General features: G+C 37.9%; 1 long non-coding RNA gene across 1 annotated transcript; it reads right to left on the reverse strand.

Annotated features, from left to right (window-relative positions):
- Nucleotides 1-2,205: 2,205 nt before the first annotated feature.
- LOC116662100 lies at nucleotides 2,206-21,998 on the reverse strand. Its single transcript, XR_004318085.1, has 3 exons — nucleotides 21,988-21,998; nucleotides 20,691-20,693; nucleotides 2,206-2,295 (listed from the first exon to the last, which is right to left on the reverse strand). It is a non-coding gene; the product is annotated as an uncharacterized LOC116662100 (long non-coding RNA).
- Nucleotides 21,999-25,246: the final 3,248 nt, after the last annotated feature.

Genomic DNA, 25,246 nt, shown 5'->3' on the forward strand with positions numbered 1-25,246 from the left:
ATTTGTTTGTTGAAATTAAAAGTCTACTGATGGACCATTAAGTAATCATACTAAGTGGCCTCTTTTATTGTTAACATTTGCTTAAACTCAGGGTAAACACAGAATGACTTATGAAATCACCTGATTTGGGCAACCTCAAGAAATCTGAGTAGTCTTTTCAGGAATAACAATGCTGTGAGAATAGCTTGTTTTCTCTTACAACTCAGAATTATTTCATTTTGTACTATTAACATGTTTGCAATCTGGATGGGCACTGCAGTTACTTTTGAGTAACTACATTTCTGAGGAAATCTGAGATGTCTTATTGATCTAAACCAAGTAAGTGATTTAGAACTTCTTTTTTTCCCATTTTATTTATGTATTTATTTTTAATTGAAGTATAGTCGATTTGCAATGTTAGTTTCTGGTGTACAGCACAGTGATTCAATTATACACACACATATATATATATTCCTTTTCATTATTGGCTATTACAAGATACTGAATATAGTTCCCTGTGCTGTACAGTAGGACCTTGTTGTTGATCTAGTTTATATATAGTTGTTAGTGTGTATCTGCAAATCCCGGACTCCCAATTTATCCCTTCCCACTCCCTTTCCCTCCTGGTAACCATAAGTTTGTTTTATGTCTGTGAGTCTGTTTCTATTTTGTAAATAACTTCATTTGTGTCATTTACTTTAGATTCCACATGTAAGTAATATCATATGGTATTTTTCTTTCGATGCCTTGTTTTCTTTCCATTTCTTGCTCCTTTTAGTCTTCACTTACCTGGAGATGTAAACTCAAGAGGTGTTTGTACAGCCTGCATTTTTAGTGACTTTAAGAACAGTTTTCACTGCCTTTGGAAGCCAAAAAAGTGCATTCACTACGTGATAAGTTGTTTCCTCTCAATATTAGAAATAAAGCAGTTTAAAGAGCCAGGGAACTTTTCTAATAGGTTTCAAAGACTTGCATAGATAGAAACACTTTCATCTTTACCTTGCATCCTCTTCTTGGTGGTATGAAAACAAGATCTTTGCTATTGGCTTGTAAGATAGCGTATCAGTTTGCTTTCTACCTGCCAGTACCAGGAAATTTAATTAGAAACAGCTTAAACCAGCCCTTCTCAAATTTTAATGTGGCTAGGAATCACCAGGGGCTCCCAGGCATACTGATGCTACTGGTAATCTTACCACATCCTGAGTAGCAGGGGCTTAAACAGTAAAAACCTTTATTACCTTGTGCAACAAGTCTGTAGGAAGGAAGTTCTAGGGTTGGTTCATTCCGAAATTTAATTCTGTCATCAAGAACCCAGGTTTTTTCTCTTTCCTCTCTGCCATCCTCAGCATATTGGTCCACAAGTTAGTCTCCTCATGGCTGTAAAAAAGCTGCAGCAGGGCCTACTATCACCTACTAACCCAGCCATGGACAGAGGCAGAAAGACCAGTGTCTCCCTATGTATCTCTTTGAGTGAAGAAAACCCTTTCCCAGAAGACTTTCCTTTATATCCAACTGAGCAGAATTGTGTCACAAATTTGTTCTCAAACCAATTACCAGTGATTGCCTTTGACTACTCAAGATTCATCCTGTGGGGCTAGAAGTGCCCTGACCTCCCTTGAAACACATAGCTTAAACAAAATCAGAGTTCTATTTGGTATGGAGAAAGGAGGTAACAGAGCCATTTGGTAGGCAGCCAAGAGTGTCCACCATAGGCAATGTCCAAGACTGGACTTCTAATTTGCATGGGCACTGCTTGGTTTTTTGAAAAAGAATTCAAAGCTCACTCTAACAAATTCCACTGGAATGAAAAAATCTCTATGACCATGTGTCTGATCTTTAGCCAATGGATAACACATTCTAAGTAATATTAAATGCAACAAGTAGAGCCAACTCCACTGAAACTAATGAAGTTGATTGTTTATCTTTAGAGTGTTTGTCTTTTATTTAGATAGCGTCCTGTCTTAGTTTGGGCTGCTATAACATAGTACCATAGACTGGGTGGCTTATAACAGAAATTTATCATCACAGTTCTAGAGGCTGAGAGGTCCGAGATTAGGGTGCCAGCATGGTTGGGTTGTGGTGAGAGTCTTCTTCCTGCTTTACAGATGGTTGCCTTCTTGCTGTGTCCTCACATGGTGGAGAGCAGAGAGGAAAGAGGTCCTCTCATGTCTCTTATAAGGCCACTAATCCCATTTGTGAAGACTTGACTGTCACGACCTAATCACTTCCCAAAGGCACTATCTCCTGATACCATCACAGTGGGAGTTAGAATTTCGACATATGAATTTTGGGGGGACACAAACATTCAGTCTATAGCTCTTCCCATCAACCCATTCCCAGGTTCAGGAATCTAGCACCTACACAAGACCTTTTTGGTCTTTTCAGGGGCCTCTTTTCAAATATACACTTCTCAGGGCCAAGTTTCAACCTCTGGACAATATAGCAGAGGAGAACTCACCTCTCAGGGCACTAACTAATGCCAATACTTTAATGTCTTCCAATGGATTCATTTTTTACCTTTCTCAGGCAATGTCCACAATGTAACACAGGCCTTTAATCACATAATCCCTAGTCTTGAGGACTGGCCTGGTTCATGAGGGAGGGTAGCTTAGTAGAACTTGGAGATGGACATAGTAGACCTTTACCATTTCAAAAGGAGACTACTTATAAAAATCAAAGATTATTGATCTCTAGATCTAATAATCTTAGATTTCAAAGGACCAAATGAGGAAAAAACCTCCCAAATAGCTACTAAGAGACTGAAATAAGAGAGTAGAAATAAAAGAATATACCATTTACATGTTCCTGCCATAGGGAGCAGCACCGTCTCTCTTTCTCCGTCTTGAAACTCCTTCCTCCTGTGACTTTCCCTGATGCATGCACCCATTCATTCATCAAACACATATCAAATTCCTACTACATGACCAAAACAACCCATTCTGTGTTTTATCCTAAAAGCCCTGCTGCTAAGTGAAGTTATTAAATTTAAAAAAAAGTTTCCATTAATATTAGTGGAAAAAATCAAGGTATATTCTATCCCAACCCCAGATACTGAAACTATTTTTGCAGATAGAAAAATAGATCATTTGAACAGTGAAGCCATGTTTCTGTATGTAATAAACAATTTTAAAGCAAATAAATTTGAATTGGTAGTATAAGAAAGGTTTATCGAACTCACCAAAGGAAGACAGAAGAGTTGTTGGTGAGTGATAGTGTTGGAGGGTGTGCGAGGGAGTCATTCTTTGGAAGATGTGGAGAGTTGTGATTGACTTTCAGACAGGCATTCCATATTGGAGTCAGATGTGCCTATTGTTAATTTTTTACTTACTTAAGACTTGGACACAGAGAGCACTTCTGACATGGATGACATTGGTATAACAGTTGAAGAAGTAGAATCTCTGAATTGAAGAAAGACCAAGTGGAAGTTCACTTGTCTTCTCATAGTTTAACAGTGACAGTCCAAAATCGGAGTGATTCTGCATCCACTGTATGAGATGTTTCAAGTTTCTCAAATATCTCATAACTTCTCAAGACATGATGTAATTTCTTAGAACATACAACTGATTGCATGCCCTTGGGCACTAGATTAGTCCAGGTCTGCTTCTGGCCTCATGAACTCCTCATCTTCCCTTCTGAAAGTTCCCTTCTAAAAGACTTCTCTGCTTAGAGGTGGTACACATGGTAATTAAGAGCAAGCGCTGGGGGAGGGAGACTGAGGGGGGCTAACTGGGTGAAGGAGGTCAAAAGGTACAAACGTCCAGTGATAAAATAATTAAGTCATGGGGATGTATTGCACAGCTTGATGAATATAGTTAATAATACTATATTGTGTATCTGAAAGTTGCTAAGAAAGTAAATCTTAAAAGCCCTCATCACAAGAAAAAAATTTCCTAACTATGATGATGGATATTAACTACACATATTTGGTGATTATTTTGCAATATATACAAATATCAAATGATTAGGTTGTACGCCTGAAACGAATCAGTTGACCCTTGAACAATGCGGGGGTTAGGGGCACCGACCCCCCAAGCAGTTGAAAATCACCTACAACTTTACGGTCAGCCCTCTGAGGTTCTGTATCTGCAGATTGGACCAACTGCAGATTGTGTAGTACTGTAGCATGTATTTATTGAAAAAAGTCCGCATAGAAGTGGACCCGGGAAGTTCAAACTCATGCTCTTCAAGGGTTAACTGTAATCAATGACATCTCAACAAAAAAATAAGATTAAGAGTAAAAGCTCTGGAGCCAGATTGCCTGTGTTCAAACTTCATCTACAGCTTCCTAGCTGTGTGACCTCAAAAATTTACTTAATCTTTCTGTGCTTCAACTTTCCTCACCTATATAATGGGATGATAGTACCTACTTGAGAGGGTTATTGTGAGATTTAATTGATTTAATAAATAAGAAGTACTCAGAACAGTATGTGGCACACAGTATGTGCTCAATAAGTGTTATTTTAGCTTCCCTTTCCCCTACTAACTATACTTACGCTGCTCAGAATTATCTGCCTAAATGATCTTAATAACTGCTTCCATGTATTGAGTGTCTACTATGTGCCAGACACTAGGCTAGGCTCTTCCTATACAATACCCATTCAATCATTGCTCATTATGCCTAGTTTACAGATGAAAGTCAAAGTCAGGAGACCCTGGCATTGGGACATACACAGTTCTTGAAAGTGACAGCATGCCCCTACTCGGCAAAAGAAGCTGAGAAAGAGGCTTTCCTTCATGCTTGGCCAGAGTTTTAAAGGGGGAAAAGAGTCGGGGCAGAGATGAGGCTGGGCAAGGGGAAGCAACAGGTATCAACATGACAAAAGTGCGAGGGAGAGGTAAGATTCAGGGCGAGGAGACAGGCACAGCTGACTCTCCCACCTGGACACTCGCCCTCCGGAGCTCAGCTCAGCGCGCTGGCTTCTAGTGCAGCGCGGGGAGAGGGCTAAGCCCCCTAAAACGAGGCCCCAGCCTCTCTTTCCACCTCTCCCCTCGCTGCTTTCCTACCTCTGACCTGCACTGACTGCAGCCAGAAGGAATTACTATCTAGCTCTGTCTCCTCTAGGGAGTTTTTACTGATTAAAAAAGAAATCTTTCCTCCTTTGATCCCGCGTTCACATCCATCTGTGCTCCTCTTAGGGCGCTTTTCTTGCTCTGCTCCTTGGTGGTGTTCTTTGTGTCTTTGCCTCACCCTTTCTTACAAACCAGTGACTTCCTGGAGGCATATGTCTGGCTCACCTCTGTATCCCTGCCATGCCCACCCAGTGCCTGCCAGAACCCTGATATAAATGCATTGAGTTATCTCCCTCCCCGTTCTCCTCTTTTGGGGTCTCTGCTCTGTGGTAGAGGCTGCATACTATAGGAGTTAAAAGGGCAGGCTCCAGAATTCTGTGTCTGAATCTCAGTTCTTCCGCCTCTTGGCTGCGGCTTTGGATAACTGACTGACCCTCTCTGTGCCTCCACACCATCATCTGTGAAATGGGATTGTGTGTGGGAGCAAATGACTTTGCAAATGTAAAGGACTTACAATAGCACCTAGCACTTTGTAAGTTCTCAATACACCCTGGTGACGATTACATGGAATCTTACTTTTTGAAATCTAGTTCAATTTCAGCTCACCTAACAAAAGAAAAGCACCAGTGGTGAGTTTACATATGCTTGGCACTCAGTACACATCCTGTTGTCTTGATGTGGGGGTTCTATGCCTGTAGCAAGTCTAACAGGTGGACTGGCTTTTCAAACACCTCACTGAAGGTCACTAAATATAAAAAACCACCGAGAAGGATGCTAACAAACTCAGCTAGACTTTCTACATCCCATAATATTAAAAATAGATGTGTGTAAGCGCCATTTTCATTTTCACAGTGGTTTGTGGTGAATGTTGAAGTGGACTCAACCAGCAAAAGCACTTGGAGGCTCTGGTAACTCTGCCTTTCCCTCCCTCTTCACTTTCTGGACATGGATTTTGGTTTCTTTTCTCAAGTGACCTGGGTGGTGAATAGATTGTCCCAAGAGCATGAGGCAATTCTGTTCATGGTGTTCCCTGCTGCTCTTTTTCTAGGAAATCCACTTGTGTTCTAAGAAGATGATTACATTCACCTCTGACCTCAAACATGTCATTGAAAAATTGAGCTAAGGCCAAAGTTTCTCCAAAACAGTTTTGTAGAGATTCAGATGCATAAAATAAATACACAACTTCTAAGTCCCCAAGAGTCTTAAAAACGACTGATGGACAAGCTGTGTGACTAATGTAATTCACTTCATGTGAAGGCATATTTATATCATAGGGATTTCTCAGGGAACAAGGAAACTCCCATCCCATAATTTCTGAAAAATTGAAACTAGTTCCTTTGGGTGCCCAGATCTTTCATTTTGACCCTTTAATTTAAAAAAAATAAATAAAGTGCTTTGAAAGTGTGATCCACACTGGCTGTTTTCTTTAAAAGAGAATATGGAAAACGCTTTAGTCCAGGTGGATAGCCTCTCCAGCCTCTCCTCACCATGACTCAGCCTGAGCACATCTTGACCGGTCAGAGTGAGCTCCGCTTCTATCCTCCTCTGTCCCAGGTGGAGTCATCTCTAACCACATATCCCCTCAGAGAACCAGCCTCCACAGCTCCATCTCTCTCCCCCTACCTCAGTCAGTCCCCAAGCCCTGTTGATTTTGTCACCTGGCTATTTCTTTTCTTCATTTCTATCTCAGCTCCCACTGCCCCATTTCCAGAGCTCACCTCCACCTCTGCCTGGACTACTGGCAAAGCTACATCTCCACTCTGCACAGTCACTGATGGTCCATTTAAAATAAGCATCTGCTCATGTCATATTGTTGTTTGAAAATCTTTCAATGGCTTCCAATTGCCTGCAGGATAAAGCCCACATTTGGGAAGAGAGCACATGAACCATAGTTGTAAAAAATTTTTGAGAAACAGGGGGTAATGTCAGCAACATGGCAGAATAGGAGGTCCCCTACTTATACCCCCATGGCAACAGTAATTTGGCAGCATCCACCAACAAAAATGCCTTTGTGGCAACTTTGGGATCTAGATAGGAGGTCGCCAAACCCTGGTGGAGCCGGAGACTGAAGAGGGCCATTTTGGCACACACCCAGGTGGCAGCTACAGACCCAGAAACAGACCCGTCTCTCTGTGGACTTGGCCACAGTCCCATTTGGCCTTGGTCCTGCCATCAGCACTATCCACTAAGGGACCTGGGAAGAGCCATACTGCCCATTCCTTGGGTAACAGGCCCACCAGTCTTGGTCCTGGCTGTGGACCCTGAAGCAGCCTCTAGCCCCTCTCTGCCAAGGTCGAGGAGCAGTCCATGCCCTCAAAGGAAGGCCTGCTGACCTCAGTCTGATTGTGATTGTTGAAGCAGCCCTCCGACTCCATTACTTCTAACATAGTACTGGAAGTCCTAGTCAGAGCAATTTAGAAAGGAAAAGAAATAAAAGATGTCCATATCAGAAAGGAAGAAGTTAAACTGTCTCTGTTAGCAGATGACATGATCTTATATACAGAACACCGTAAAGTCTCCACCAAACTGTTAGAAATAAACCCACGCATATGTGATCACTAATCTCTGACAAGGGTGCCAAGAATACACAATGGGGAGAGGGTAGTCTCTGCAATAAATAGTATTGGGAAAACTGAACATTCACATGCAAAAGAATAAAACTGTACCCCTATCTTACAACATAAACAAAAATTAACTTAAAATGGATTAAAGACTTACATATAAGACCTGAAACTTTTAAACTCCTTGAAGTAAATACAGAGGAAAGCTCCTTGTCATTGGTCTTGGCAATGATTTCTTAGGTTATGACACCAAAAGCACAAGCAAGAAAAGCAAAAATAAATAAATGAAACATCAAACTAAAAAGCTTCTCTACAGCAAAGGAAACAATTAAAAAAATGAAAAGGCAACCTATGGAATGGGAGAAAATATTTGCAAACCATTTATCTAATAAGGGGTTAATATTCAAAATGTATAAGGAACTCACACAACTCAATAGCATAAAAACCAAATAATCTGATTTTAGAATGGTCAAAGGAACTGAATAGACATTTTTCCAAAGAAGACATACAAATGGCCCTCAGGTACACGAAAAGGTGCTCAACATCATGAATCATCAGGGAAATGCAAATCAAAACCACAGTAAGATATCATCTCACACCTGCTAGGATTGCTATCATCAAAAAGACAAGCGATAAGTGTTGGTGAGGGTATAGACAAAAGGGTACAAGTCCCTTGTACACTGTTGGCGGGAATGTAAATTGGTACAGCCATTAAAGAAAACATGAAGTTTCCACAAAAAACTAAAAATAGAACTACCATATAATCTAGCAACCTCATAGCTGCATACATATCCAAAGGAAATTTAATCAGTATCTTGAAGAGATATCTTTACTCCCATGTTCACTGCGGCATTATTCACAATAACCAAGATATGGGAACAACCTAAGTGTCTGTTGATGGACAAATGGATAAAGAAAAGTGTTATACACATATGATGGAATATTGTTCAGCTATAAAAAAAAGAAGGAAATCCTGCCACTTGTGACAATGTGGATGAACTGAAGGACATTATACTAAATGAAATAAGCCAGATATAGAAAGACAAATACTGTATACTCTCACTTATATGTGGAATCTAAAAAAGTCAAACTTATAGAAGCAGAGAGTAGAATGATGGTTTCCAAGCCTTTGGGGGTTGTGGGGAAAATGGGAAAGGTTGGTCAAAGTGTACAAATTTTCAGTTTTGAGATGAGTAAGTTCTGTAGATCTAGTGTATAGCACTGTAACTATAGTTAATACTGTATTGGATACTTGAAATTTGACAAGCAAGTAGGCCTTAGGTGTATTCAGCACACATAAAATGGTAACCATGTGAGGTGATGGATGTGTTAATTAGTTTGATTGTGGTAATCATTTCACAATGTATACATATATAAAACCATCACTTTGTGTACTTTAAATATACAAAACCTTTTTTGGTCAGTGATACCTCAATGAAGCTGGAAAAAAATTTGAGAATGCTGAGTTCTCTCTGAGATTAAAAAGATACTGGTCACAGAGCAAAACGTGCTACAGAGTTCAGCATAGAGAAAGGAAGGTAAGCACTGGAGATTTTGTGCAATTTCCCAGATTTCTGGAAGGCCTTATTTGGAAAAAGGTTATACCTTGAATTTTATACTATTTCTTTAAAAAAATGAACAGAACACCCTATAATCTTTCCCTCTCAAAGATGTAGTCTATGAACTTGTCCCTGGATTAATTATGCCAAGTCAGTGGGAATTTGTCATTTATTTTTTATTCAATTAATATTCATCGAATGCCTATTATGTGCCAGATACTAGGGATATACATCAGTGAACGAAATCTTATGAAGCTTAGGCTCTAGCAGAGGCCCTGTGTTAGTTTACTAGGACTGCCATAACAAAATACTAGACTTGATGGCTTAAACAACTGAAATTTATTTCTCACCGTGCCGGAGGCTAGAAGTTCAAGATCAAGCAGCTGGCAGGTTTGACTTCTCCCGAGGCCTCTCTCCTTGGCCTGTAGACAGCCACCTTCTTGCTGTGTTCGCACATGGCCTCTTCTCGGTGCATTAGCGCCCATCATGTCTTTTTCTCTTCTTATAAGGATATCAGTCATTTTGGATTAGGGCCCACCCTCAGGACCTCAGTTACCCTAATTACCTCTTTAATGGCCCTGTCTCCAAATGCAGTCACATTCTGAGGTATTGGGGGTTAAGACATTAACACATGAATTGGGGGGGGGCACATAGTTCAGTCTATAACAAGCTACAAACTAAAAAGTTTCCTACATGCTCCAAGTATCATTTCTTAAATTTTAATGTACCTACAAATCACCTGAAGATCTTGTTAAAATGCAGATTTGGTTCAGTAGATCTAGGCCTGAGACTCCGCATTTCTAGCAAGCTCCAGGTAATGCTGACACTGCCCATCCAAGGACCACACTTTGAGTAGCAAGGCAAAACCTTCTCCAGCAATAATAAATTTTTTAAACCTTTGGCCTGTCAACAGTTTTACAGAAATAAAGAGAAAATTTTCCCACTGATATATCATTTCAGATGATAACAGGCTGGGAGCTTTCTAGATGGTCATTTCTGCAAGCTGAACAGACCATATCAACTCCTTGGGGATGTTATTTTTCAGCTGCCAGTCAGCGCTTTCAGTTCTGGATGCCTGTGGTTGCTCTGGATTCCACCCGTAAGTGGCATGACTTCCCAGTTAACCAGCACTAGGCAGGGACTTAGGAGGAAACCAGGGTCACCACCAGCTAGTGTGCCCAAGCTTGTTAGAACTGGACGATGCCCTAGAGATCAGTGACAACTGGTTTCCCAGTGCCTTCTGAGAGGTACCAGAGCTTAGGTGCTAATATGTCGTGTCCAAGGTCACACTGGTCGGGGCGGAGCTGGGCCCAGGATTAAGGACGTCATTCCCTAAAGCAGTGGTTCTCATCCTTGGCTGCACATTAGAATCACCTGGGGAGTTTTAAAATTGTACACATGGCCAGGCCCTACTCCAGACCAATTAAATATCAGAATGTCTCAGAGACAGAGCCTGGGCACTTTTCCCATAATGCCCCCAGGGTACAAGCCTAATATACCAGTAGCTGAGAACTACTGTCCAAAAGCAGTATTAGAATCACCTGGAGGACTGGTCAAATCAAAGATTGCTAGACTCCAACCCCAGAGGGTCTGATGCAGTAGGTCTGGGATGAGGCCCAAGAATTTGCATTCCTAACAAGCTCCCAAGAAATGCTGCTGCTGCTGCTGGTCTGTCCATGAGACGATCCCTGTGGTCAGTGCATTTACCCAGTCCCAAAGGCAAAGTCCTGTGCTTGTCCCCACTTTTGATACTATCCCTCTGCATACTATTCTTGACTTTCTCTTATAAGGCTAATTTCCATGATCGCTTGTTGCAGATTTTAACCTGATTTTACCCATTTAAAAAACACTGCGGTGTGGGTGAAGGGGAGAAATTGCATTTGCTCCAAGCTCCCCATCCTTCTAGGAAATGGAAGAATAACCTTGCTTATTCTGAGTTCAGTATACCAATTTTAAGACTTTCACCAACCCCCTCTAGACACACATTTTCCTGAGTTCTGTGTGTGTATATGAATCAGAACAGGCCAATTTCATTTTCCTGAAAATACCCACTCAATTCCAAACTAATGAGTAGGTTCTAGATTATACCAACCCCAAATACTTGAAAGGTCTCCTAGATGTTTGCCAAACCAAATACAGAGGCATGGCAACCTCATCGTGTTCCTCCAGTGGATGTATTTTCCAAATTCAATGAACGGCAAATTTGTGTGTGTGAGGAATCTTCCCCAGCTGCAATTTGAACTGAGAACCTGGAAATCCAACCACCAGAGCTTTAGACACTGGCGCTATGAATGGAGATGTAGGGTAGAGGCAAAGGGCAGGATGACTTTTTCCATCCTTGCCATGATGGCTGTGAGACACAGATCATGTCCACAGCAAGGGGTTGAGGGGGATTGGCAACCTTCAGAAAAGGTGGGCTGTGGTGGAGAAATGCTCCCAAGCATCAGGAAGAACCATGGCAGCAGTGACTGGGTCCCAAGCCAGTGGAAGATCATTACTCCATCTTGGTGCAGTGTTAGAACCTCCAGCTCTTGTCTCAACTGCACGTATAGGTACGGCATCCTGTCTTTGAGGACTGCAGGCTGGGAAGGACATGGCCTAGGAGCTGGACCCTAGTTCAACCCCCACCCCGCCACTTACCATTTGTGAACCTGTCCCCACTCTTCTCATCCTTAAAATGGGCTTAATACTTACAGATTTGTTGTGAGAGTTTAAATTTAACATGTAAGTAGCACATAGTCCAGTGCCTGGCACATAGTAAACACTCAATAAGGGGTGTTTTCATTGCCTCAAAATCAAATGTGGATTGAGGTAGGGTACACCAGATATCTCTTTGACAGTTCTTTCCCCACATAATTCAGACAGTCTAAAGAACACCCATAACTGCATTGGAAAGAATAAAAATGGAACATCTGGAGACTTGGATTCTAGTTCTAGCTTCGACTCCAGCAGAACAAATGACTTTGGGAAATCAATTACTTCTGTTCTCTCATCAGTAAAAGGGGGAAATTGCCCCAAATGACCTCTAAGGCTTCTTCCCCTCCAACATTACACATGGATCTATGAGGCCATAGATGGCTCAAAAGCTCATTGTTTAGTGTCCACCATTTTTTGAAGCAGCATTTTCCAAACTTACTTGATAAGGATCACCTGAGATGCTTTTAAACATACAGGTTTCTAGGGCCTTCCCCTAGAACTATACTGTCCAAAACAGTAACCACTAGCTATTTGTTTACTGAGCACTTTAAATGTGGCTAGTCCAAATGAAGATGTGCCATAAGTACAAAACACACAAAGAAATTTAAAATTTTATATGAAAAAAGAATATAAAACATGTCAATGATTTTTTATTGCTCATATGTTAAAATGGTACTATTCTGGATATATAAGTAAAATATATTCTTTATATTCTAAATTATAAAATACATTCGGGATTTGTAGATACTACTATATATAAAATAGATAAACAACAAGATCCTACTGTATAGTACAGGGAACCATATCCAATATTCTGTAATGGCTTATAATGAAAAAGAATATAAAGAGGAGTATGTATATATGTATAAAAGAATCACTATGCTGTACACCAGACATTAACACAACATTGTAAATCAACTATACTTCAATAAAAAATAAAGATTAAAAAATAGTGCTGGCATGTTAAAAAAATAATAATCATAATAAAATATATTATTAAAATTAATAAAATATATTTAAGTAAAATAAAGTTTATTTTAAATATATTAAAAATATATTATTAAAATCAAATGTTATTTAAATAACATAAAATACATTATTAAAATTAATTTCACCTGTTTTTCATTTTTCTAGTATGTGATAACTAGAAAATTTAAAATCACACATGTGGCTTACACAATACTTCTATGGGATAGCACTGCCCTAGAGGTAAGAATTCAGAATGTAAACTAAAGCTGACAGAATCTATAATTTTAACACTTTACCCAGGTGATACTTGGGTTTATCACTACTAGGAAAACACTCTTTTGGTGAACCAAAACAAAGCTCACAGCTTTCATTAAGAACTCATAGGCTTTAGATGGTTGAGGAAATTATTTTGGAATAGGATTAATCTGGGTAAGCCTCACTTTGTTCCCCTTTGATTTTAAGAACTCTCCAAGTGCCCTGATCTTGGCATGGAAATGACTATATATAATTCCTGAGAATGGAGGAGAGTCAGACTGAAGGGGTTAGAAAATGGAGGCTTTCTGCCTTGTTCTGTGGCCTTACTGCTTCTCACTGTTGTGAGCTTTTTTTTTCTGAGGCCGGTAAACATCATCTTTGGATCCATATCTGGTTAAAGCTAGGTGGCAGCAGTAGCATAAGATGGCAAGTCAGGAAACCCATCGAGGAGATATGAAAATAACGTTGCAGGTCTCTAAACTTCGACCACTAGCTCTTGTCAGCCATGGCTCAGTGTCTAGGAGTCTGGCCCCTAAGCAGGTGAATTAGAGAAACGGAGGTCATGCAGTGCTGAAGCTCCACCAGAGCTTGGCAGGAAACTCCATTCCTTCCCTACCAGGTGAAGCAAAATGGGGTCAGCACAAACCCGTGGCATGGACAGTCCCTCCCCACTCCCGGATGACTGGGTCACCTGATTCAGCACAGTGCAACCTTGCTCTCTGCTCTGTGAGGCTCCTGGCTTGTCATGGAGGGATCTGAGGGGTGATGTCACGCCTCCCCCACTGCTGCCTACCTTGTGTTGAGGCAAAAGAGCACTTGGACAAGTCTTCACTTCACTTCACTCTGCTTTCAGGATCTTTGTTGCTCGAGGATATATTAATCAAGGTCTAACTGTATCCTGATTTTGTTGCATTTGATTTCAATGTGAACTTTTAACACATTGAATTTCTTCCCTGCTGCCTAGAAAAAAGACTGTAGGCAAAATAAAGACATTTCCAAATACTGAGAATCTGACACCAACTGAGGTCCCCATAAAATAACTTGTGTAGAATGTATTGTGAATAGAAAAAAGTGATCTCAGATGAAAGGCTGGAGATATAATTAAAAAACGAGCAAATACAGTAATAAATATGTGGGTAATCTAAAACATCATAGAGGACAAAAGCAATAATGTCTTATAAGGTTAAAAAATTGAACCATAATCTCCAATAACAGTGGCATGTAAATCAGGTGGAGGGTTATTAAAGTCAAAGTACTCTAAAGTGCTTATATTTCTAAACAGAAAGGCAAACATCTTAATTTAAATATTGATGTTATTTTCAAATATCAAGATTTACAGGGTGACTACTAAAGCAATAGAAGTTGTATCAAAATACGCCAACTTGTTCACAAAATAGGTCCAAAATCATAAAATGGCTGAAACACAATGGAAATGTATTTCTTGCTCGTGTGACAGCACTGAGCAGGCAAAAAAGGTCCTTGAAGCGGTTCTTCCCCAACAGAGATCTGTTTTCTGGGCTGTCTATTCATTTCCATTGGTGTATATTATATCACACTCTCCTAATTACTGTATGTTTCAAATAGTTCTTGAAAATGGTAAGATGAGTTCCTCCGCTTAGTTCTTTTTATTAGGACTATCTGGGCTATTCTTGTTTCTCTGATCATCAACAAATAGTTTAGTCAGTTTGTAAAAGCTCCATGAAAGACACCTTTTGCAATTTTCATCGGAATTGCATCAACTTACATGTATACAATATTGAACAATATTGAATTCACAATATTGAATTTGCTTCTCCATAATAAACATGGTATTTTTCTCAATGATTTAGACCTCCTTTGCTTTTTACAATGCAGAATTTTTACTTTCTCATTAAAGGTCTGACACGTCTCTTGTCATGTTTATTTTACAGTGTGTTATATCTTTAGAAACTACAATTGTTTTCTTCTAAATTTTCTTTTGATTGCTGTTGTATATAAGTGCAATTGCTCTTTGTAGGTTGATTGTTTTATATACAGAAAAACTGCTAAATTCTCTTATTAATTCTAGATTTTTGGGGGGGTTCTTTGGAGGTCATAATATCATTTGTGAATAATAAATTTTGGTTTATTTCTTTTCAATTCTTCTACCTTTTGTTTCTCCGTCTTTCTTCACTGCACTGGGTAAGCTATGCAGTACAGTGTTGGAAAGATGCTGTGAGAGCAGCCATTTTTTTTGCTCCTGATCTTAAGGGGAATATTTTCAATGTTTTACTATTAATTGTGATATTTTCTGTGTATTTTTGGTACTCTATCAGGTAAAGAAAATTTCCTTCCATTCCTTATTTGCTAAGAATTTTTAAAATTAGTGGATAATGTCCTTAACAAATGCTTTTCTGCAACTCTAGTGATTACCATATGCCTTTTCTTCTTATTTATTTTGGTTTTATGGAGAATTGTATTCATTGATTTTCTAATCAATGAAACCGTATTGTTGAGGAAAACTTGTCTTTATCATTTTTATATATTGCTAGATTTTTAAAAAGATTTTTGTACCTACATATTTGTAAGAGAACTAGGCCTATAATTTTCCTTTGTCATATTCTCTTGGTCAAATTTTAGTATCAAGGTTATGCTAACTCCATAAAATGGGTTGATAAACAACCCCTCTCTTTCTATAATCTAGAATCATTTGTGTGTGATTAGCATTATTATTTCCTTGAGTATTTAGTAGAACTCATTTGTAAAATACGTATCCAACTTAAGTAATGAGAAAAGAACAGAATATACCCAAAGAAGGTAAAAAGAAGAAATAATAAATACAACAGTAAAAATAATTAAATTAAAGGCATAAAATAGGAAGTTTTGACAAAATTTAGTTCTTTGAAAAAACTAATAAAACAGACAAACATACAGCAAAAAGGAAGAAAAAATGGCAAGAATGAACCATATCAGGAGTGTAACCACAGATGCTGTGGAATTTTAAAAGGTAACAAAAGGACATTATACATTACTTTAAGGTAATAAAATTTTTAAAATTTATTTATAATTGAAGTATAGTCAGTTACAATGTGTCAATTTCTGGTGTACAGCACAATGTCCCAGTCATGCATATACATACATATATTCATTTTCATATTATTTTTCATTAAAGGTTATTACAGGATATTGAATATGGTTCCCTGTGCTATATGGAAGAAATTTGTTTTTTTAATCTGTTTTTATATATAGTGGCTAACATTTGCAAATCTCAAACTCCCAAATTTATCCCTTCCCACACCCTTTCCCCCCAGGAACCATAAGATTGTTTACTATGTCTGCGAGTCTGTTTCTGTTTTGTAGATGAGTTCATTAGTGTCCTCTTTTTTTCCTTTTTTTAGGTATATAAATTTTTTAATGTAGTTGAAAAGGATAGAATTCTAGAAATACATAATTTACCAAACCTGATTTAAGAAGAAATAGAAAACCTGAGTAGCCTCATAACCATTAAATGAGTTGAATCATCAGTCAAATTTTTCCACAGAGAAAACACCAGTTCCAGATGGTTTTCCACATGGAAAAAAATTAAAATAAATTCTGAATGGATTAAGAAGTTAAATGCAAAAGGCAATATCCAAAATCTCTTAGGAGATAATGTGGATGATATCTAAATATTTGTATGACTTGAGAATAGAGACATTTCTTAAATAAGATCAAAATAACATAAAGATTAATATCTTCTGTTCAATAAAAGATACTTTTTAAAAACCTGAAAGGAAAAGCCACAAACTGGAAGAAAATTTTGTAACATAAGTAACAGAAAAAAAAAAAGATTAGTATTCAGAATATATGAAGATGTCCTAGATGTAGATAAGAAATAAGACAAAGAACTAATTTTTTAAAATGGGCAAAAGACTTGATCAAGTATTTAATAGAATACAAATTTTCAATTAACATGAAAAGACTGCTTACCTCATTAACAATAAAGCAATGCAAATTAAAACCACAATGTGATATCACTCACATACCCTAATTAACAATAATTAAATTGTTATCCTTTATAAATTATAACATTTTATAAAGATAATTTTTTGACATATTCAATATTCACTAAAGCATATTTTATATGAAAAAAAGATAAAATTGGAGGCTCAGATCAGAAGTCAAACATTCAACTAATAAGAGTTCTAGAAAGAGAGAACAGAGAAAATATTCCCTCAGAGGGAATTATCAAAGAACATCCCCTAAGGAATAAAGGATGTGAGTTTCTGGATTGAATGAGCATGCCAAGGCATATAAATACAAAATTTCAGAACACTTGGGTACAGAATGTTCCAAAAGTGTATATAAAGTATTAAGAAGCAGATAACCTCAGATAGCAATACTGAAAGCTAGAAGACAGTAGAACATTATCTCCAAATTTCTGAGGGAAACTGATGCCCAATCTAGAATGCTATAGTCAGAAAAATGATCACTGGAATATGATAGTAGAATAAAAATACTTTTAGATAGGCAAGATCTCAAAAGGTTTGCCTCTCAAAGTTTACCAGTTCAAGAAACTACTACAAGACGTGTTTCATCAAAAGGAGGGCAGAAACCATGAGGAAGACGTAGGATCCAGAAATAAGGAATCCAACACAGTCTAGAGGAGGTGTAGGAGGGTCCTGGGGGCAGCCCTGCTATGAACCTAGGGAACAAATAATACAGACTAGAGCGATACCTCCAAGAGAAAATGGAACTGATGCATTATTTAATGGGTTAAACCACACTGAAAGGAATTTTAAAGTTTTCTTAGAGAATTTAGAGATGAATTGATGAGAGATACATTCAAAAAGCAAACAAACAGGTGAGTAGTAACTTGGAAAAAACCAAAATTAGATAGGCTATAGAATGTGATCATATCTACTGTCTATTATGAACAATATTTAAATTGTTAAAATAATATAAACACAGAATATTAATTTAACCAAATTTTTGTTATAAATATATTGGGAATGGAGGGAAGAAAAAGTGTATGTTTAGGGAATTGGTTGAGATAACTAAATCCTATTCTTCCATAGTAGCTAATCGATGGATGATTCTAAAATTGTGAACATAAGAAATAGAAGTAATAACATTCTACACAGGGATATATAAAGAATTACCAGAAGAAACATGTAAAAGATTTGAAAGTAGTTGCCTTTGAGAAGCAGAAAGTGGGATTGGCAGGAAGGAGCAGGTGACTGCAGTCTTTCAGTTTAAGACTAGTCATGCTATTGTATTTCTGAAAACACTATTTATATTAAAAATTAAATTAAAAAATAAATGCTATGTTATCTACCTTGATAGGATTTTGGACTACCCAAATGTGTGCATTTGTCAAAACTCAATGAAAACATATTTTAAGATTTATATATTTCATTGTATGTATATTTTACATAAAAAATCGATAAATAAATACTGAATTCTAATTAATGACATGCATACTGATGTCTGTAATTTACTTTGAAATCCTTCAAAAAGTAACATGGATCAACGAATGGATAAAGGAATGGATAAATATGTGATAAAAGAAGTACAGTGAAATGTTAATGGTAGACTCTGGGAGGTAGGTGTACAGGGGTTCATTGCAAAAGTTTTTCAATTTTGCTGTGTGTTTGAAAAGTTTTATAACAAAATACTGGGACAAATAAAAATAAATCCAGCACTAAAATTAAATTCAAGAGAAGATGTTCTGTCTGGTGTACTAGCTAGTTAAACTTTAATTTTAAAATGCCACTTGCTTTCCCAAAGCATTCTGTAGCCATTTGACCCACAGATGACTTGTCAAATCAAAGAGGGCAATGACACATGAAAATGAGGGCAGACTGATATTTCTTGTTGGCATTTTTACCAATTTCTCTACAGGGTATGTGTGTGGCTCAGTGTTGAAATCTCTCTTAACCAGGTTTGTCCTCTGGTTCCGAGTACCCCCTGTTGTCATGAGCTCCAATTGAATTGTAAACTTATCCAAACTATAGTTTATAACCTCTAGGGTCACACACCCAGTGGTTCATCAATATGAATTTTGCTCTAATATACTACAGAGGAAAAATAGTTCTTTGGAATAATAGATTTAGGAATGGATAAGCTGGATTGTCTAGAGAATAGAGTCATGCAATTTTCATTACAACGACTCTTAGGGCTTGGATCCAGTCTGGCCGTTCTATAGATGAAGAAACTAAGGACAAGAGAGATTAAGTGGCATATCCAGAGCGACATAGCTATTTAGTGTGGTTACTTTGGTTATTTTCTTCTTGATGCCCACTTAAACTGTTACATAAGCTTATGGGATGTGATGAACATATACTGAAAAAACACCCACCCTTTCCCCAAAGAGGCGCTTGATTTAAAAGGAACTACTGGTCTTAAAAGACCGTTACTGAACCAAACTTGGGTCCACGTGCCAGACTCAAGCAAGGCAATCTACTTACATCAGGTTGTAGGGAAGGAAAGTACAGCATTCATTACAGGGCTAAGCAAGGAGAACAGGCAGCCACGCTCAAAGGACCCGAACTCTCTGATGGCTTTTAGGAAGCGTTCTTAAAGTCAACATTGGGGGTGAGGGTTGTAGGGTGTGTGATCAGTTTGTGGGCATTCTTCTGGTTGGTTGTTGTTAAGGTAAGTGAGTGGTGTATTGGAACTTAACATCATCAACCTTCTGGCTCCAACCGGTCTGGGGTCTGTGTGCTTTCAATCAGCATGCAGTTAAGTTCTTCCTCCTGGTGGGAGTTTTTGTATCTGCAAAACAGCTTAAGGATATAGCTCAGGATAATATCTATAGCACATAAGGAGGAACTAAAGGTCCTTGACTTTGTTTTATGGCTCAACTATTATTATTTTGTTTTGCTTGACTGTTATTTTTTGTTTGTTTCTGTACTTCTCACCTCTCTGATTAAATTTGCACTTTGAAACTCAGGGACCGTCTAGGAAGCTAAAGCTTTTTTACAAACAAGAGGCAGGGGACATGGGCAGGGGATGTCTTCCCCAGGAAGGCCCCACAGGGTCCTGCTCAGTTTCAAGACTACAAGACCCTATCCAGCCTGTTTGTGGGGTGAAGTTGGAGCAGGAGAACATAGGTGATGGGATGCTCCCCTGTGCTCAGTTTACAACTGAGTATTGTGATGAAAGTATCTGTGATGAAAGTCCAGACACATGCTGCACTGTGGAGGAACCTTGAGCACATTTTGCTAAAAAGCCAGACTCAAAAATGTCACATATTGTATGATTCCATTTATATGAAATATCCAAAATAGGCAAATCCACAGAGACAGAAAGTAGACCGGCGGTTGCCAGGGGCTGAGGGGAAGGTAAAGGGGAGTGACTGTTTGCTGTACACGGAGTTTTATTTTGAGGTAAGGAAAATGTTTTGAAACTAGATAGAGGTGGTGGTGACACAACATTGTGAATACACTGAATGCCACTGAATTGTTCCCTTTAAAATGGTTAATTTTATGTTATGTAAATTTCATCTCAATAAACAAAATATATGTCTAATGAGAGAGAAAACACAAATGTAGCAGAATGTTAGCAATTGGTGGATCTAGGTACAGGCTAGCAGGAATTCATTGTACTATTCTAGCAACTTTTTGGTTAGGTTAAAATTTTTTCAAAATACAAAATTGGTAACAATGAAATGTCTTTGGAAAACTAAGAAATCACTTAGCGATTGCTAAATTGAGGTCACCAGCTGTGATCTAAAATTCATATGGTTTCATATCTATCATTTGATCATGCATGTTGGCTGGTAAGTTTTCTAGCAGTGAAAATGACTTTTTAGGAGAGTCACAAGCTGACACTGTTTAACATGGGAACCTATTAAGATGCAGATTTCTGAACATCAGTGCCTAAAAATACATTTATTGGGTCTCTCTGGACAGGTGGTATTAAAATGTGGTTTAACTGAACGATCTGAGCTTTTGAAATTACATGTCTCTATTCTGGCTTTGTCACCATCAGTTGAGTCTTACCCATCTACTGATGTCTAAAAGCAAAAGGGTGCAAGATGACTGAGTGTCACAGGAGAAACATTAGGGGCACAGGTCACCATCATGACCCTTGCCCAGAGTGTTCTGAAACTCAAGCAGTAATGTGGTAAAGATAATACCCCATCCTTTAACCTCACAGTGACGAGAGAGGACATCTCATCTGCCTCCATTGCACAGTAGGTTGGATGGAGTTAATGCCTCCCTGGTTTGTTCCAGGCCCATGACCTAATTCTAAATTCCCCATTCAACCATGTCTGAGGCCTGAGACCACAAATTGTCCTGTCTACACAGGGTGAGAGGATACTTGCTTCTCTGATTAAGATGCACCAAAAAAAAGTACACAAAGATGCAAAAGGTTGCATTACAATGTGAACATACGTAACACTACTAAACTGTATACTTAAAAATAGTTAAAAGGGATACATAAAATAGATAAACAACAAGGACCTACTGTACAGGATAGGGAACTATACTCAATTTCTTGTAATGAGCTGTAATGGAAAAAAACCTGAAAAAAAATGTGTGTGTGTATATATATATATATATATATATATATATAAAAAACTAAATTGCTTTGCTGTATATCTGAAATTGACATTGCAAATTGACTACATTTCAATAAAAAAACAAGAATAAAAATAATAGTTAGGATGGTAAACAATGTTACATGCTTTTTTTTTTTTTTACCACAGTAGTAAAAAAAGACACATAAGACCCAACTTTTATTTTTCATACAGCAGACCTGAGAATTACTTCTCTTTTGTCTAAAATGAAGGTACACTGCCAATCTTTAAATCCCAGTGTGACTTAACACACTCCAAATGAAATACAATCTGCTCCTATGGAGGGAAAAAAAAAACCCTAGAAAAACACTCAAGCCTCTGCACAAATCTTTGGTGAGCAAGAAAAATGGACATAAGAATGGATTAATGGCAGAAGGACATTAAAAATAGAAAAGAACTATTGATTTGAAGGGTTACCTCAAGAGATAAGTACCAATAAATATTGGAGAGCAGTGGTCTCCATACTTCAGATGATGAAGTGAACGAATCCATTCTCCTTTAGGGTTTACTCATGCTTCTGAGATGCAGTAAACTGCTCTGGGATTTAACAAATCATTAAAAGGAATGGGAAGTTCAGTTCATAAATACAACTTTTGTAGGATGACAAATACAAGAATGTTCTACTTAGATAAACAAGATTATACTATACAGTACAGGGAAATATATACAAGATCTTGTGGTAGCTCACAGCAAAAAAAAATGTGACAATGAATATATATATGTTCATGTATAACTGAAAAATTGTGCTCTACACTGGAATTTGACACAACATTGTAAAATGACTATAACTCAATAAAAAAATGTTAAACAAGACAAAACAAAACAAAAAAGAATGTTCTACTTAAATAACTGAGTTTTTGTGTGTGTGTGCAAAATTTTGAATTTTTCCAGAATTTTGATCAAGCACATAAAAACAAATCCATGTTCAATCAACAAGGACTAATAAGAAGCTCTTTAATGTAAACTGGTGCAGCCACTGTGGAGGACAGTATGGAGGTTCCTTTAAAAACTAAAAATAAACTTACCATATGATCCAGCAATCCCACTCCTGGGCATATATCTGGAGAAAAATATAGTTCAAAAAGATACGTGCACACCAGTGTTCACAGCAGCACTATTTACAATAGCCAAGACATGGAAACAACTTAAAAGTCCATTGACAGATGACCGGATAAAGATGTGATATATATATACAATGGAATAGTACTCAGCAATAAAAAGAGAATAAAATAACACCATTTGCAGCAACATGGATGGATATGGAGATCATCATCCTAAGTGAAGTAAGCCAGAAAGAGAAAGAAAAATATCATATGATATCACTTACATGTGGAATCTAAAAAAAAGGACACAAATGAACTCATCTGCAAAACAGAAACAGACTCACAAACAGAGAACAAATTTATGGTTACCAGAGGGTAAAGAGGGTGGGAAGGAATAAATCGGGAGTCTGAAACTTGCAATCCTTGGGGAGCGATGGAAATGTTAGCTATCTTGAGTATGGTGGTGGTCTCATAGGTGTATACATCTATCAAAATTCATCAAATTGTACATCTGAAATCTGTGTAGTTTACTGTACAGGAATTATACCACAATAAAGGTGTTAAAAAAAAAAGAAGCTCTTTAATATTCATCTATTATAAGATCATCATTGAGGTACCGGGATTGAACCTGGGACCTCCTGGGTGCTGAGCTCCCGCTCTACCACTTGAGCCATACCCTTCCCCCGACACTAGTCTGAATTGAAATTTGCCATAAGTGTAATATACACACCAGGTTTCAAAGACTCAGTATGAAAAAAAATGTAAAATATCTCGTGAATAATTTTTATATTGATTACATGGTAAAGTGATATTTTGGATACATAAAAAATATTAAATAAAATATATTATTGAATTTAAGTTTACCTGTTTCACTTTTTTAACATGGCTACTAGAAAACTCACAATTACATTATGTGCATAGCATCATATTTCTATTGGACAGCACTGTAAAGACCATTTGAATTTTCTATCCCATTCTTTCACCCTTTATATGTGTCTGTGTGTTGTATGTAAACCTATACATGTGTAAATAATATATTCTGATTATCAAAGTAAGATACATTCTCTTCTAAAGGACTATGTAAAAACCACTAAGAAAGAATACCCTCTTGTAATTAAAATGCCTGTTTAAGCATGACTTTGATGAACACACTACAACTTATATTAAACATTCCATTGGTAAATGAGTCTACACAAAGCAGTACTGGCACTGGAGCTGCTTCAGACAGACCACTTGAGATTGCTTTTGTTCCTCTAAACTTGTTTCCCAATGGACTTCTCCACTTAGATTAATTCAGCTGGAGTAAGAAATGCAAAAATGTAAGTCACTGTACTTGGCCCCACATATCTCAGAGATGCCTTGGAAATGACTGCTACATGATGAAAAGTGATCTCTGGCTAAAAAATTGCCAAGGATTAGAGAAAAATTACACTGTTAGCATATCTCTAGAACTGAGTTGAAGAAGCAGGAGTCTTAAATGACATTGGACTTCATAAAATGTTGGCTGAGGTTTGTGGGTTTCTTTTTTTGAATGCAGGAATTATTATTTTAAAAAATCGGTTATTGTCTACGTTTAATATGACAGTGTAATCTATATAACAGTGGGTTAGAATGGAATTTTCCCACCTCAGCTTCAGCTGAAGTATCAGGGTTGCAGATATCAGATGTGAAAGTGAGGAGAAGGTGAAAGCCCAGAGGCAGAAGCTACAGAGGAAGAGTTCAAATTTTGTTTTTACGGCTCTGGGACGCTCAACCAGAACAAGGGCATCAAAAAAGGTCAGGATGTGGAGAGGGGAGGATGTAGGTACTCCAGTGAACAGCCGTAATTGTACTCCTAGCTGACAGCCAGGATCAGCTGCCAGATTTGTGACCGAGCCATCGTGGATGTCCAGCCCAGTCGAGGTTCTGATTACTGTAGGCAGAGCAGACATTTGACTGCAGTTGTGTGACAGCCCCATTGAGAACTGTCCAGCTGAACCTTCCCTGAATTTCTGACCCACAAAATGGTGAGCAAAATGAAATGGAATTTTAATATGTATAAAATTACCCTAAATTGGGGGGTAATTTGTTATGTGGCAATAGATAACTGGAATATTTGCCATGTAGATTTTTCTGCTATAATCCTGTCTTAAAAAAAAAAAAAAAAAAAAAGCTCAGGAAGTTTCATTTCCAGCAAAAACTAAAAGGCTCCTGGCCCCATAAGAAGTTAATACCCTTTCAAAACTATCTTCCTCAAGAGCAAGAGAAGAGGCAGGTTCCAGCTGATCTTCCAAAAACAGTTCTTGATTTCAAGTTTCACCTTCTTTCCAAAGTCTCAAAGTAGTGGCCAAGAACTAATTCAATATCCTCATGTTGGGGATAGGAAGGGACCACCTAACTTCAATTGAATGAAATTGTGTTTGAATATCCTAGCAAAGGCCCTTGCAAGAGAAGCAAATTGGTTTTTCATTGAGCAACCCACGTAAAGTATTACATTTTTTGGACACATTTTGAACATACCTGACTTGTGATGAAGCAGTGTGTGTCGTGCCAGCAGAGAAATTTCTCTTCTAAAGAGAATTTTCCAGATTGATGGGATCTAGAAGTTATATATAACAATCATGGAAACAAAATGGGAGGAAACATAGCATCTTTTGAAGTTCCATGAGC

This window comes from Camelus ferus, chromosome X (genome assembly GCF_009834535.1).
Source record: "Camelus ferus isolate YT-003-E chromosome X, BCGSAC_Cfer_1.0, whole genome shotgun sequence".
NCBI classification, from domain to species: domain Eukaryota; kingdom Metazoa; phylum Chordata; class Mammalia; order Artiodactyla; family Camelidae; genus Camelus; species Camelus ferus.